This window comes from Macrotis lagotis, chromosome 2, assembly GCF_037893015.1.
Source record: "Macrotis lagotis isolate mMagLag1 chromosome 2, bilby.v1.9.chrom.fasta, whole genome shotgun sequence".
NCBI lineage: Eukaryota > Metazoa > Chordata > Mammalia > Peramelemorphia > Peramelidae > Macrotis > Macrotis lagotis.
Genome location: NC_133659.1, coordinates 228,494,923 through 228,508,763, shown reverse-complemented (window position 1 = coordinate 228,508,763; position 13,841 = coordinate 228,494,923). Strand labels below are relative to the sequence as shown.

Here is a 13,841-nt window from a genome sequence, read left to right as displayed (position 1 = left end):
ACTGAACCAGTCAATCATTCAATAAGCATTTATGAAGTATTATAAGATTGAATACAAATGCTTATGAATTGTTTATAAATAATGCAATATTTGATTCAAATACTTGACTTAATACCTACTTAATACAGAGAAAGGTAAAATACAGTTTCATTTCTCAAGAAGTTTGAAATTTGATAGAGGAGAAACATGAAAATAACTATGAATGAACATAATTTATAGAGATAAAATGGAGAAAGTCAATAGAGGGAAGTCACTCAGATTAAGGGGGATAAAGGATTTTCATAGTAAAGAAGTTTTTATCTGGGAGTTGAAAGCAAAGGAAGCCAGGAAGTAGAGATGAAGAAGAAGTGCATTCCAAGCATGAGGGGGACAGTAAATAAAAATGCATAGATTTAAAAGGTATCCTGTATTGTGTGAGGAACAACCTGGATTCTGGATTAAAGAATACATAGGAAAGAGTAAAGTGAAAGAAAATTAGAAAGGTTAAGAGAAGGCTAAGTTATAAGGGACTTTAAGTATCAAATAGAGAATTTTATATTTGATCCTCATGGTGATAGAGGCCATTGGATTTTATTAAATAGAGAGATCAACATGCTCAGCACTGTGCTTTAAGAACATCAATTTAACAGGTGAGTGAAAGATGGACCACACTGGGAGGGATTAGTCAAAGGAAGACCAATCAGCAGACTCTTTCAATGGCTAGGCATGAAATGAGGAGGGCCTGTATCAAGGTGGTAGCAGTGTCAGAAGAGGGGAAGGGAATATATATGAAAGATATTACAGAGTTGAAATAGACAGCAGATTTTCTTCTGGGATATTTCTCAGAATTCTGGAAAAGAGAAAGGAGAAAAGATGATATAAAATGTCTTTTTCATGATAATATCTTGGAGTCAGGAAGTTAGGACCATGTTAAAAAATGCATCAGGGATGGACTTTCCCCTATAGATTAGGTCTGAAAGAGGAAGATGTTATTGATTAAAGTTATGGTAGGAAGTAGGGGGTGGTAATCAGGTGAATACAGTACTGACTGTTCACTTTGGAATGTTAGGCAATTTGCTAGTGCTGCATTTTGCAAGTAGACAGTAAGACCTTCAGAGAGTCGGGTGTCCCTGGATTATAATAACCGAAGGGATAGATGGAGTTCTCTTGTGATCTCAGACAGGTGTACACTCAGCATAGCTTGTTACTTGTTTGGTTTCATCTCTGTTTCTAGGCTCAAGAATCTCTGGGCACAGCCTCACAGGAAGAGGTTTTGGGTGGGAGACTTCCTGGGGATGGAGATAAATTACATAGTGTACTTTTGGTAGAGCAGAAAGAAACAATGGAAGGGAAGTCAATAGATCTGGTTCTAGTCCAGCCCAACCACTAAGTTACTGTGTGAATTTGGGCAAATCACTTGTCTTCTATGAGACTCAACCTTATCTGTAAGATGCAGGTGTTACCTCTAGATTATACTAGTCAAAGGATATGAGCAATATTTTTTTAAAACCAAAAATTATTAACATCTACTTGAAAGAATGCCCCAAATCACAAATCATAGGAGAAATGAAAATCAAAACAATTTTGAGGTTTTACCTCATAACCAGCAAATTTTAAAAGATGACAAAAGATGATGTTTCTTGAGAGGAGGAATTGCTTCATTCTTTATTGTTGTATCCCTGGTCCCATCACACAGTACCTGGAACATAATATATCTTTGATTTATTATAGAAAGATGGACACAGTAATGCACCTTTAATTGAGCTATGTGTGAATTTGTCCAAACATTCTGAAATGTAATTTGGAATTATGTTAATAAAGTAATTATAATGTCTATAACCCTTTGATCCCATTAGTAGGTATATAACCCAAGGAGGTCAATGATAAAAAGAAAATTCCCATATCCATATATCCATTAAAATATTTAAAGCAACTTTTTTTAAAAGTACCAAATAATGGGAAACAAAGTAGATATCCATCCATTGAGGTATTTTTAAATGGGTTGTGGTACTTAAATGACATGGATTATTATTGCAATGTAAAAAAAATAAATTTAATGAATACAGAAAAACCTGGGATAACTTATAAGCACTTTTTCAAAGTGAGGCAGAATCAGAAAACCATCATCCACAATTACAATAGCAGATTAATAGAATGAACAATAATTAAAGTGAGAAACTGAATGCTGTGAAATTTTAATTATCAAATTTGGTCTCCAAAAAAAAAAAGATAGGAAAAAGCATTTCCCTCTCTTTTTCTCAGAATTTGAGGACTATAGGTGTAGACTATTAATATAATGTCAGACTTTATCACAGTTCTTAATTTTGCTAGACTGTTCTATCATCCCCACCCTCTAATTTAATTATTATAAGGAATGGTTTATAATATTATAAGAGGAAAAATACATTGGGAAATATAAGTGACAAATCAGTCAGTTAAGGAGTATTTATTAAACACTATAGAACAAACTGCTTCTATGAAAAAAGATCAAAGACAAATGTATATATAGATATATATATATATATATATATATATATATATATATATTAAATGAAAGTGTTAGATCACCCTTCAGGTTATTTCCAACTCTAAAAATTCTTCTCTGCTCTTCTATCTTAGTCTGACCTACCAGTCACAGACACACTAATCCACAGAAGGGATGGAGAGTACTAACTTGGCTTGAACTGACCCCTGATATGTTGTGTCACATTATGCCAGCCACAGATCTCCAGGTGCCCAAGGAAGACTTATGAGGCTAATGCAACAAACCTCCTCTGTATGAGAATTAATTGAACGTTCAAACTCCTACTGGAAACCAACAGCCCACATAATCTTACGGAGTGTGTGTTGTATGCCTTCAGAGTTGTTTAACCTTAGTCTCTCTGCAGGAGTCTCTGGCTCCGGCTCTGTCACCAGAGGTTAGCTCTTAATAGCTATGCAAAACAGAGTGTTCCTTCCTTTTGGAGCAAGTGAAAGTAAGTATTTTATGCCAAGGTTAACAATATATGTTCATGAATCATTGCCCATCTGCTCCTGTGTTTTCACATGTGTTTGATAAAGCATAGTAACCTAAGGGTCAGGTTATTATGTAAATAACCATTGTCGGGGGGGAGAGGTGAAGCACCTCATAATTAGCTGTTTATCTCCACCTTCTTAGAAGTGCTAATGAATATTGGAACTCCTTTTTTGCCCAGTCCTCTACTTTTGTTATCAGATCCAAAGAATGTGAAATCCAAAGAGGAAAACAATTGAATGTGACTAAAATTTCCTTTCATTTCATCATATTCCAAATTAATTTTCCTAACCTATAGCAAATAAAGGGGCAGGATTGTAGGGCTATGTTCACACTGGCTTTAATTTTAAAATGCCTTCTTATGCTGGTCCTGCAGTAGGAACCATTCCTTTGGTTTTCCTTTTTTCTTTCCTTTCCTCTCCTTTTCCTCTTTTCTTTCCTCCCTTTCCTCCTTCCTTTCTTTCTTCCTTTTTTCTCTTCCTTGCTTCCTTTCTCTCACTCCTCTCTTTAGCTCTCACTTTCTTTCTTTTCTCTCTCTCTCTCTCTCTCTCTCTCTCTCTCTCTCTCTCTCTCTTTCTTTTCTTTTCTTTTCTTCCTTTCACATAAAGGGAGACTTCCCCTGAAAAAATCAGAAACTACCAGTGTTCTCTGCCTATACCAGATAGACTGGAGAATAAACTGCCTCTCAGATTTTTTCATTAGGAAGGGTAATTGCTGCAAGTCAGCAGAGGCTGTAGGGCAAAGGTTGGCCCCAGCAGCAGGTGCAAGCCCAAGCTGGACTATCTGAAATTGGATCCACTGATGGGGAGAGAGAGGTGAGAGGGCTAGTGAGGATCAGCAGTTCCTTTCACACTTGTCTATACCAACTGAGAAGGAAAAGCAAAGGTGGAGACTGGGCATATAGGGAGGGGAAGCCAACTGTTTCCTAATAGGAGCAGGCCCTGGCTTAGCTTCTGTGTAAGCCAATAGGCAACATGACCAAGGAGAAAGAAAGGATGCAAAGCAGAGGTGTTTCCTGCCACCTAGGTGGATTTATACCCAGAAACTGATATTTTCAACATCCAGTAACAGCAGCAAAGAGGGTGGGGGTGGGGGGTCCAGGAGATGTAGAGGAAGGGGAGAGGGCAGACAAGGTGAAATCCACTAATCTGCCTTTTATGAATGATGGGAAGGAGAGTTCTGTTTTTTATTTTTACAGTGTAAAGGGTGGATATTAGGGTTGCAAAAAAAAAAGGTGAAGGGTGGGATGGGGCAGGAAGCACCAGAAGCACAGGCTACCATCACAATTAGGTCCATCCTCTTCTTCTTCCTTTTCTTTGCCCTTTCCCCTCCTTCTCCTTTATTCTTTTTTTTCTTCCTTCTTCTCCATCTTTTCTTCTGTTTTTTCCCACTCCCATTTATTCTGCCCCTTTCTCTCTTTCTCCTCTTTCTTCATCTCCTCTCCCTTCCCCCTGCATGTCTTCTTCCTCCTCTCTTCCCCCTCCCTTTTTCCCTCTTCATCTCTTCATCAGGAAAGGGAGTTGGCACTGTCTGTATTGTATGTACAAAACTGATGCCCTGTTTTGAGTAATGTATGGTGGCTGCTAGGGGTGTCTGAAAACAAGATATTGAATCTTCCAAGAATTTCCTGCATAAATAAAAGCTAAATCTAAATAATGGGCCAGGGAACTGTCTCAAACCCTGCCTTCCATGACTAGAGGGAACATGCTGAAATTGTAGATTAAAAATAAATAAAATTAGGCTATTCTAGTTCCTCAGAACACAAAGGAAGCCTCCATCCTTCCGTGCTGGGTTGTGATAAACCCACACAGCCCAGCATCATTAGCTCTTGGGGAGTTGGCAGTGTGCTGCTGCTTGTAGCTGTTTTTACAGCCCCGGTATGATTTAAACCCATTTGCAGGCATGTAGCAGACAGATACATTTTTAAGCAGTAATTGTCATGTATATAAGGGCCCTTATGTGTCAACGAGAAATCTCTCTCCAGAGGAAGGCTCCTTTCTTTGGCAGGAGCAGTGTCTGGGAAGAAGGTAATTGGCATCCTCCACCCCTCCCCCATCCCTCCCTTCTGCTAGCCGGGAGGAACAGGGGCCGGGGCTCTATGTGATTCCGAGATTCTTATCACACCCAGCCCCTGACCCAAAATGTCTGTTTTGTTGTTTTGAAAGCCATTATCCACATGTATGCTGAAAACCATCACCCTTCTTACAAGGCTATAAAGCAGCTAGGGTCAATGGTGGTTAGGTTCTGGGTACTGCAACATGCTGTGTTCACCCCATATTCTGACATTCTTGAACTGGATGTGTGACCTAGATTGCATTCATGAAGAGATTCACATGAGGCTTTTTTTTAATGGTCATGCCTGAAGTTATCATTAGTAGAGCTTTTCAGCCTTGCCCCCCTCAGGGCCAGTAAGACACAGGGTTAGTTATAGAGCCATAATTTAAAATTATGGACCAAAAAAATTAAAGGGTACTGACAGCAATTGTTATATTGAGGAAGGTAGAAACAAGTGAGTTTAACATGTATCAGGAAGCTACCAGATGGTGTGTTTCTTCCCTTCCTTCTCCCCAGAGCATTATTCCCTAGACCAGTCCTGCCCTGCTTAACCTCCCTCTATAGAAGGCTCTCTAGTGGGATCTTTACCCATAGGCTCCAGATGTTCAGGGTCTGTGTCCCAAGATATCCCTCTCTCTCTGAAAATCTGTTTTCTGTCCCTATACTCTGTTTTTTGTGGTGCTTGCCAAAATTGCTGATATACCTTTAGTCAGACATTAGGGATGACATTAGATTATTATATCAAGAACAAGAAGCTTGTTTCCATCAATGTATGGGAACACTAACTAGAGACTTAATAATAATTAGCTGAACAGAAAACACATTTGATATTAACAGCACCTGTTAGCTGCTGTAATCCCTATTATCTGACTAAAGGCATATCAGCAATTTTGGCAAGCACCATGAAAGGTGGAGTAAACTTTGGTGACTTCATTGAGATTTTCACAATGTTATTACAAAATGATATTGGTTGGGACAAACGAACATTGCTATTTACATAATGTATCTTCATTAGACTGTGAGCTCCTTGAAAACAAGGACTATCTGTTGTTTTTTAAAACTTTTTTATGCCCAATACTGAGTACAAACCCTAATACATAGTAGGAACTTCATAAATACTTGTTGACTGACAGTGCTAAACTGGGCCAAATGCAATGCATCATTTTATCTCTATGATTGTGACATCCAAGAAGACATTATGAGAGAGTTTGAGAGAGAAGTACAATTTGACTGGTCCATGGAGGATGGAAGATAAGGGAAAAGGACTTTGAAGTCGAAAAGACAGATTGAAACCAGATTATAAAAAAACTAAATAGGGGTTTTATTATATCCTAAGATAATAAGAAGCCACTTTTTTACACTTAAGGAAAAACACCTTGACAGCTATGTGAAGCATTTATATAGTGCCTACTTTGTGCAAGGGACTTTACAAATATTGCCTCATTTAGTTCTCAAAACAATCTATTATTATTATTATCTCCATTTTATTGTTGAGGAAAATAAAGTAAATGGAAGTTAAGTGACTTGCCTGGAATCACATAGTGAGGAAGTATTTGAGGCTGAATTTGAACTCAGGTCTTCCTAATTTCAGGTCCAGCACTCTATTCACTATGCCACCAAGATAGATAGATAGATAGATAGATAGATAGATAGATAGATAGATAGATAGATAGATAGACAGATAGATATTAAGACTTCTTAATTGTCAAATCCAACAAACGATCTACCTCAAGTCACATTTTCCTTGACCTCTGTTACCTTTGACATTATTTTCTTCCTTTATACTCTCTTCTCTAAGTTTCAAGTTATCTCCTAGCTTGCTTCTTACCTATCTGATTATTCCTTCTCTGTCTCCTTTTCTGGACCTTCCTTCAGATAATACTCTCTAACCATGGATGTCCCTTCTGGACCCTCTTCTTTTCTCTCTCTATCCTATATTACTTGGTGAGGTTATCATTCCTGTGGTATCTCTATGGTTAATTCTCAAATCTACCTATCCTACCTCAATCTTTCTTCTGGCCTTCAGTCTTACATCTCCAATTACCTTTCAATTACCTTAAACTGAATGTTCTGTAGACTTCTTAAACTCAGTATGTCCTTGATAGAACTCATTTTCTCCCCTAAAACCTCACCTCTCCTATCTCCCCATTAGTGTAAGACAGCAACAATATCCTCCCAGTGCCTCAGACTCACATCCTAGGAGTCACTCTGGATTCCTCAGTATCTGTTAACTTAGATATCTAAGCAGTTTCCAAGGACTGTCAATTTTACCTTTGCAATATCCTCTGACATTGCCACTACTCTAATAAAGGCCTCTGTTACCTCATACCTAGATTACTGTTAGTAGCCTGGTGTATCTGCTTGCTTCAAGTCTATCCCCACTACAATCCAATCTCCATTCAGTCACCAAAGTGATTTTCCTAAAGTATGAGTCCTAACATGTTATCTTCCTATTTAATAAACTCCAGTAGTCTCCTATTGCCTCCAGGAGCAAATACAAAGTGTTCTGTTTGGCATTCAAAGTCCTTTATAGACTAACCCCTACCTACCCTTCCAATCTTATACTTCACATCCTGACACATCCTCTGATCCATTAATACTGACTTTCTGGATGTTTCATAAACAAGACTCTCCATCTCTAGGTTTGGGCATTTTCTCTGACACCCCCATACCTTGAATACTCTCCCTCAGTTCCATCTTTTGACTCCCCTGACTTTAAGTCTCATATTAATTCAATTAAATAATGGATCCAATTAATTTATTAATTGATTGAAATTTCAACTTCTGCAGAAAACATTCTTCAACCCCTCTAGTGCCTTCCCTATGTTAATTTTTTTTACTTATCCTCCATATAATTCATTTTGTCTATATACATATATATGTCTTTTGGGTGGGGCATGTTGTCTACCTCATTAGATAGCAAGCTCCTTGAAGACAGGGATTATCTTTTGCCTCATTTTGAATTCCTGGTGCTTAACTCAGTTCCTGTCACCTAATGGGTGTATAATAAATGTTTATTGATTGACAAATGGATGTATAGTGTGCATTTATTAATTAAGCTTTTAATTTAATTTAATCCTTAATAAAATCATTCATTTATTAAGAAAGTAAGCATTTATTAATTGCTTACTATATGCCAGGTATTTGATAAGTGTTGGAAATACAAATACAAAATGGAAGCAAGACAATACCTGCTCTCAAGTTGCTTACAGTCATGGGGGAAGACAATACATAAAGAGGAAATAGAAAAGACAAAGTATATGGTAACATAGCACAGAAATAGCTGGGAATTGATAAGGAAGTCCAAATCTGGACAAAATAGTATGAAAGCTCAGACTTTCATGGGAAGAGATTTGAATCAGGAATACTAATTATGAGGGTGCTTAAACAATCTAGGTGAGATTCAAGAGGTATAAATATAGAAATGGCAGGATTTGAAAGTTGGCTAGATATATGGGGTGAGGGAGAGTAAAGATAGGGATAATGCTAAAGTTATGAACTTGTAGTATTCTCAATAGAAATTTGGAAGAGGGATGACTTTTGGGGAAGGGAGGAAATATATGCTCTGTTTAGGACTTGGTGAGTTTGAGATATCTTTATGACATCCCATTTGAAATGTCCAATATGCATTTGGTGACAGAGCTGACAGGGAAAGAGCTTAGCCTGGATATGTTGATCTGGGAGTCATCTGCATAGAGATGACAATTAAATTTATTGAGAGAGAGAGAGAGAGAGAGAGAGAGAGAGAGAGAGAGAGACAGAAGAGATGAGAAAAATGAAGAGGTTCCAAGACAGAGCCTGAGAAAATATTCAAAGTTCAGCAAAGAAGACATAGAAGAAGCAGTTGAATAGGTAGAAGAAATATGAGAGAAAAGTGTCATGAAAACCCACAGCAGAGAATATCTAGGAAGAGAGGGTGGTGAACAACGTCAAAGTCTGCAAAGAGGTCAAGATGAATGAGGCTGGAGAAAAGATCAATAGGTAAATATGATCAATAAGCAATCATTGAAAAGTTTGAAATGAGCAGTTTAATCAATAACAAAAAAAAGATGCCAGAGGTTTAGTAATGAATCTAGAATATGACTTTCCCTGTGAATGAAACAGGTCATGGAATTTGATGACATTTTGAAACTGGGAGGTTAGGGAGTTGGAGCTAGCCTCAATATGGGTATTTGAAGTCTCTTAGTTTAAGGGCAGGAGTAGTAGAGAAGAGGAAGATAGAGAAGCAAGTGCTGAAATTCCCTGAGAAAGAAGGGAGGGGCCCAGCATAGCCATTATGATTTGAATAAGGTGGAAAATTTTAATCAAATGAATTTCAAAGGAAGACAGATTCATGAATGGTATCACCAAAGGGAGAGTCAGGAAGTAGCAGAGGACAAAGATTATGCCAAATCCTCTTCTAAGAGCAAGGTTGGGAATAATTAGGGTATAGGCAATACTTGAGTGGATAGCCTGCCACATCTTCCCCATATTTCTAAACTTGGTTTTTTTTGAAACTAAACGTCAAATTGTATTCATAAATATTCAAAATTAGATTTTTTTCATTGAAAAATTTCCCCCCTTCCCTTTTTGGAAAACTATCTTGATAGTAATATTCATTTTAATAATTTTGACCCATTGTTCAAACCTATCTAGATTTTATGGGATCCTGAATGCCACTATCATGTCCTAATCATTTCTTCTACTTTTGCATCATGACAACTTCTTATGATTTTGTCCAAGTCTAATAAAAATGTCATTTCTATTGCAGCAGTGAATTCCTCCTTTTTGGTCTCACCTAGATCTAGACAAATTCAATCATCTCCTTGATCATGAGATCAAAGGGGAAAAATTATCATTAAGACAATTTACAGATTTGTTGAATTGTTCTGCTTTGAGCAGAAAGGAAGTATGTCAAATCAATCCAACTAGGACCTAATGTGTGCCAAGCATTTATACTGGCAGTGGATATAAAAACAAAAAGTGAAAAATAATTCCAAGTTCCACAAGGAGCTACAACATTGATCAAAGCATAGATATTATTTCTGTATATTGAAATCCTACCCACTCTTCGAGAATCAAGTCAAATTTCTATCTTCATTAGAGGCATTTCAGCTAGAAACATCTCATTATTCTTTGAATTACTATAACACATATATTATCTATACCATCATTTAGCACTAATCATATACTGCTCTATGTTAAGGTTTTATATGAGTGTCCCATCTCCCACTTAAACCTTCCAATAAACTTGTTGCTTAAAATTTTATTTTCTTTTTAATTTATGGAGTAAAGCAAGCATTTCCATAACAATATAATAAAAAAAGATGATGTGTAACTTGCTATGCCTTTCAAATATATAACAAACTTACCTTGTAAATTTTTTCCCCTTTTTTCTTTCCTCCCTAGAGATTAGATACAAATAGGCATGTACATGTAAATTTATTCTATATATACTTCTATTTACCAGTTCTTTATCTGGATGCAGATAACATCTTTCTTCATTTATCCTTTACAATTAATTTGGGCATTTATAATAGTCAAAATAATTTATTTACTCAAAATTGTTCTTAGAGCAATATTGTTTCTATATGCAATGTTCTCTTGGTTGTGCTCATTTTGTTTTTCATCATTTAATACAAGTCTTTCCATATTTTTCTAAGATTATCAAATTCATTACTTCTTACAGCACAGCAGTATTCCCATCACAATCATTTACCATGACTTGTTTAGCCATTTCCCATTTGATGGGCATCCCTGAAGTTTCTAGTTCTTTGCTACCACAAAAATAGCAGTAAACATTTTAGAACATATATGTTCTTTTCCTTTTCCCCTAATCATCTTTGGAAATAAACCTAGTAGTGGTATTGCTGCTTTAAAAATTTAATAACTCTTTGGGCATAATTCCAGGTTGTTTTACAAATTGGGACACTAACTCCTGTAAGCTTATTATTATTACTTATCTTTGGATTCTCTATAGCACCTAACAGTACCTTGTACATTTTACTGTTTTGGTTTAGTTATTTTAGTCATGTCTGACTCTTCATGATCCCTCTTACAGTTTTTCTTTGCAAAGATACTGGATTGGTTTGCTATTTTTATTTTTAATTTATGGAATAAAGCAAGCATTTCCATAATATGATTCAGAAAAAAAGATGATTGCACATGAAACTGAAAATCTCCACACTTTTCAGATCATTTTACAGGTGAGGAAATTGAGGTAAAAAGGGTTATGTGACTTATCCAGGGTCACAAAGTAAGTATCTGAGGTCAGATCTGAATTCAGGAAGGTAAGTCTTCACTATCAGGTCTGGTATTCTATCCATTGTGCCACCCAACTGCTCTTTACACAATGCATTAGCTATATGAACAAATGAAAGAATAAACAAATGAGTGAATTAATAAAGATATCCCTCTGGCTCCAGGCAAAATTATATCCCTAAAAAATCATTATCAATAAATCTATAAATGTATAAGGTACAAATAAATACAATTATGTATGTAATACAGCTATATGTACAATATATATGAACATACATAACACACATATGCATATATGTTCATTGTACGTGCATTTATAAAGGCCCAGACACTTGCACATTCAAATATAGATAGCTACATGAAACTCTATCAATTAAAAATATTTTTGTGCTAAAACTTCCAAACCAAACTTCTTCCTATCCTAATTTTAATGCCTTCCTTGTTGTTTTCTCTCTTATGAAAAAGAGGTCAGAGGATGATAACTGCCTTTCTGAGGAGGAAAAAGAAAAGAAGTTGAATATAAGTAAATATAGCTGATAAATTTCCTTATCCTTGCTTTTTGTCCCATTCTCTTAAAACTTAACCTGGACATTTCCTCTGATCTTTTTGGTCTAATGCTAGGATCCACATAAGGGGTAGATGAGTAGAAGCCTGGATACCCTAAAAAATGACCTGATCTGGAATTTGCTGATAACAGAGTGACCTTTGGGGAAGAAAGAAGGGGGGGGGGAACAACAAAGAAAGCATATAACCTGCAATACTGATGAACAGGCTAAGTGAACTAGACACATCATTAACGCTAGCTTGCCAGAATAATTACATGCAAAAAGAACCACACATCAGCAAAAATGGAAAATAGGTAGCAGCTTTGAATGTTTCAGTGTAATTTTTTCTGAACAGAACTAGCTAGTTCTTTGCATGGGTGGCCCAGATTTGCAAAGAGATATGCTTGGTGTAATGGATAGAGTATTGGAGATCTGAGTTCAAATCTTACCTTAAACATTTGTTAGTTGTGTGAGTCAACAATTCACTTAGCCTGTCCACTTCAGTTTTCTGTCTCAAAAATAAGGGTAACAGTGACACCCACAAACAAATAATCATGATTGTTACAAGCATAAAATGAAATAATATTTATTAGATTTGTCTGTGATATTTACAGACTATTTACAGTGCTATAAAATGCTACCTATTATTGTTATTGATTATTATTATTATTATTATTGTTATGATAACATGTTATGTATGTTATTGATGAATACTATCAACATGATACTAGCATTGATATCTAAACTACACTATGATAAAAGAGTGCATGGTATTTTTTTAACTTGGTATCCCACAAAGTTGATTTCAAGACTCACACCTGAAGATCTTTCTTGAGTTTCAGACTCTAGATTGGCTACTTAGGCAACCTAAGGAGACTCATTAAACTTTATTTAACTACATCTTCTTGCTCTAATAGGCAAACCCAAAGTTCTGGGCAAGGAGATAGACCTTCTTCATCTTTTCATGGAGTAGGAAAGCCTAGCACCCTGGAGCTGTCTGTAAACTGAAGATGTCTCAGTTTTCTGTTGGTTGTTGTCTTTCATTCTTGAAGAGGATCAAAATGATGTTAGAGTCACGATAATAATGTTTGTCCTTCATTTCAAAGAAGACCACAACATCAAAAAGATGATGCTATGACAAGCACATGAATTGGATTTGAGTGGGGGGGGTGGCGCTTGCTATATTACCCGCCTCACTTTCTCCTCCAGAGTCATCTGAATCCAGTGGCCAGATACGAATCAGGATTACTGAGACAGCCCTGGATGCAAGGCAATCAGGGTTATCTGACTTGCCCAAGATCTCACAGCTAGTAAGAGTCAAGTGACTGAGGCTAGATTCAAATTCCTGCCCTCCTGACTCCAAGACCAATGCTCTATACACTGCATCAGTATGTCTGGCTATGGCTGATCAGATAGAGCTTGTAGTGCTCTACCACATGTCAAGCACAAGTAGTCCCTCTGAACATTTGGAGTGGACTCTCTAAATTTGTGTATCTTACATTTCTCTTGAGTTTCTTCAAGTCTGCTTTGCTCACAAAGCAGTTCCTTCTTTGATCAATTCATATCATGCTAAGGCGGTCCTTTGCCAGTATCTCCTATGTCACATAATCAATTCCAAAGTTCTTCAGAGACTTTGTGTCATTTCTTCTGACCACCTTATGAGCACCTCCTTTGTGTGAGCTCTCCAAAAATATCCTTTAAAGGTAAGCATATATTTGGCATTTGAACAACATGGTCAGCCCATCAAAGTTGTACTCTCTGCAATAGAGTTTGAATATTTGGCAATTTAGTTTGAAAAAAGGACCATAGTAAAAACAACATTATGGGATGATTAATTATGAAACACTTGGCTCTTTTTAACAATACTGTCATCAAGGATATTTCTAAAAGACTTATGATGGAAAAATGCCATCCATATCCATAGTAAAATCTATGGAGTTTGAAAGCAGATAAAAGTATATTAGTTCCACTTTTAAAAATTTTTTTTGTTTTTTCTTTCTTATGGTTTT

General features: G+C 36.5%; 1 long non-coding RNA gene across 2 annotated transcripts; it reads right to left on the bottom strand.

The window, feature by feature from the left end:
- Nucleotides 1-234: 234 nt before the first annotated feature.
- LOC141514332 (uncharacterized) lies at nucleotides 235-7,287 on the bottom strand. Of its 2 annotated transcripts, none has more exons than XR_012476000.1 (3): nucleotides 6,775-7,287; nucleotides 1,576-1,678; nucleotides 235-829 (listed from the first exon to the last, which is right to left on the bottom strand). It is a non-coding gene; the product is annotated as an uncharacterized LOC141514332 (long non-coding RNA). The 2 variants fall into 2 exon arrangements; XR_012476001.1 differs by lacking the exon at nucleotides 235-829 and adding an exon at nucleotides 836-1,268.
- Between the last annotated feature and the right edge of the window lie 6,554 nt (nucleotides 7,288-13,841).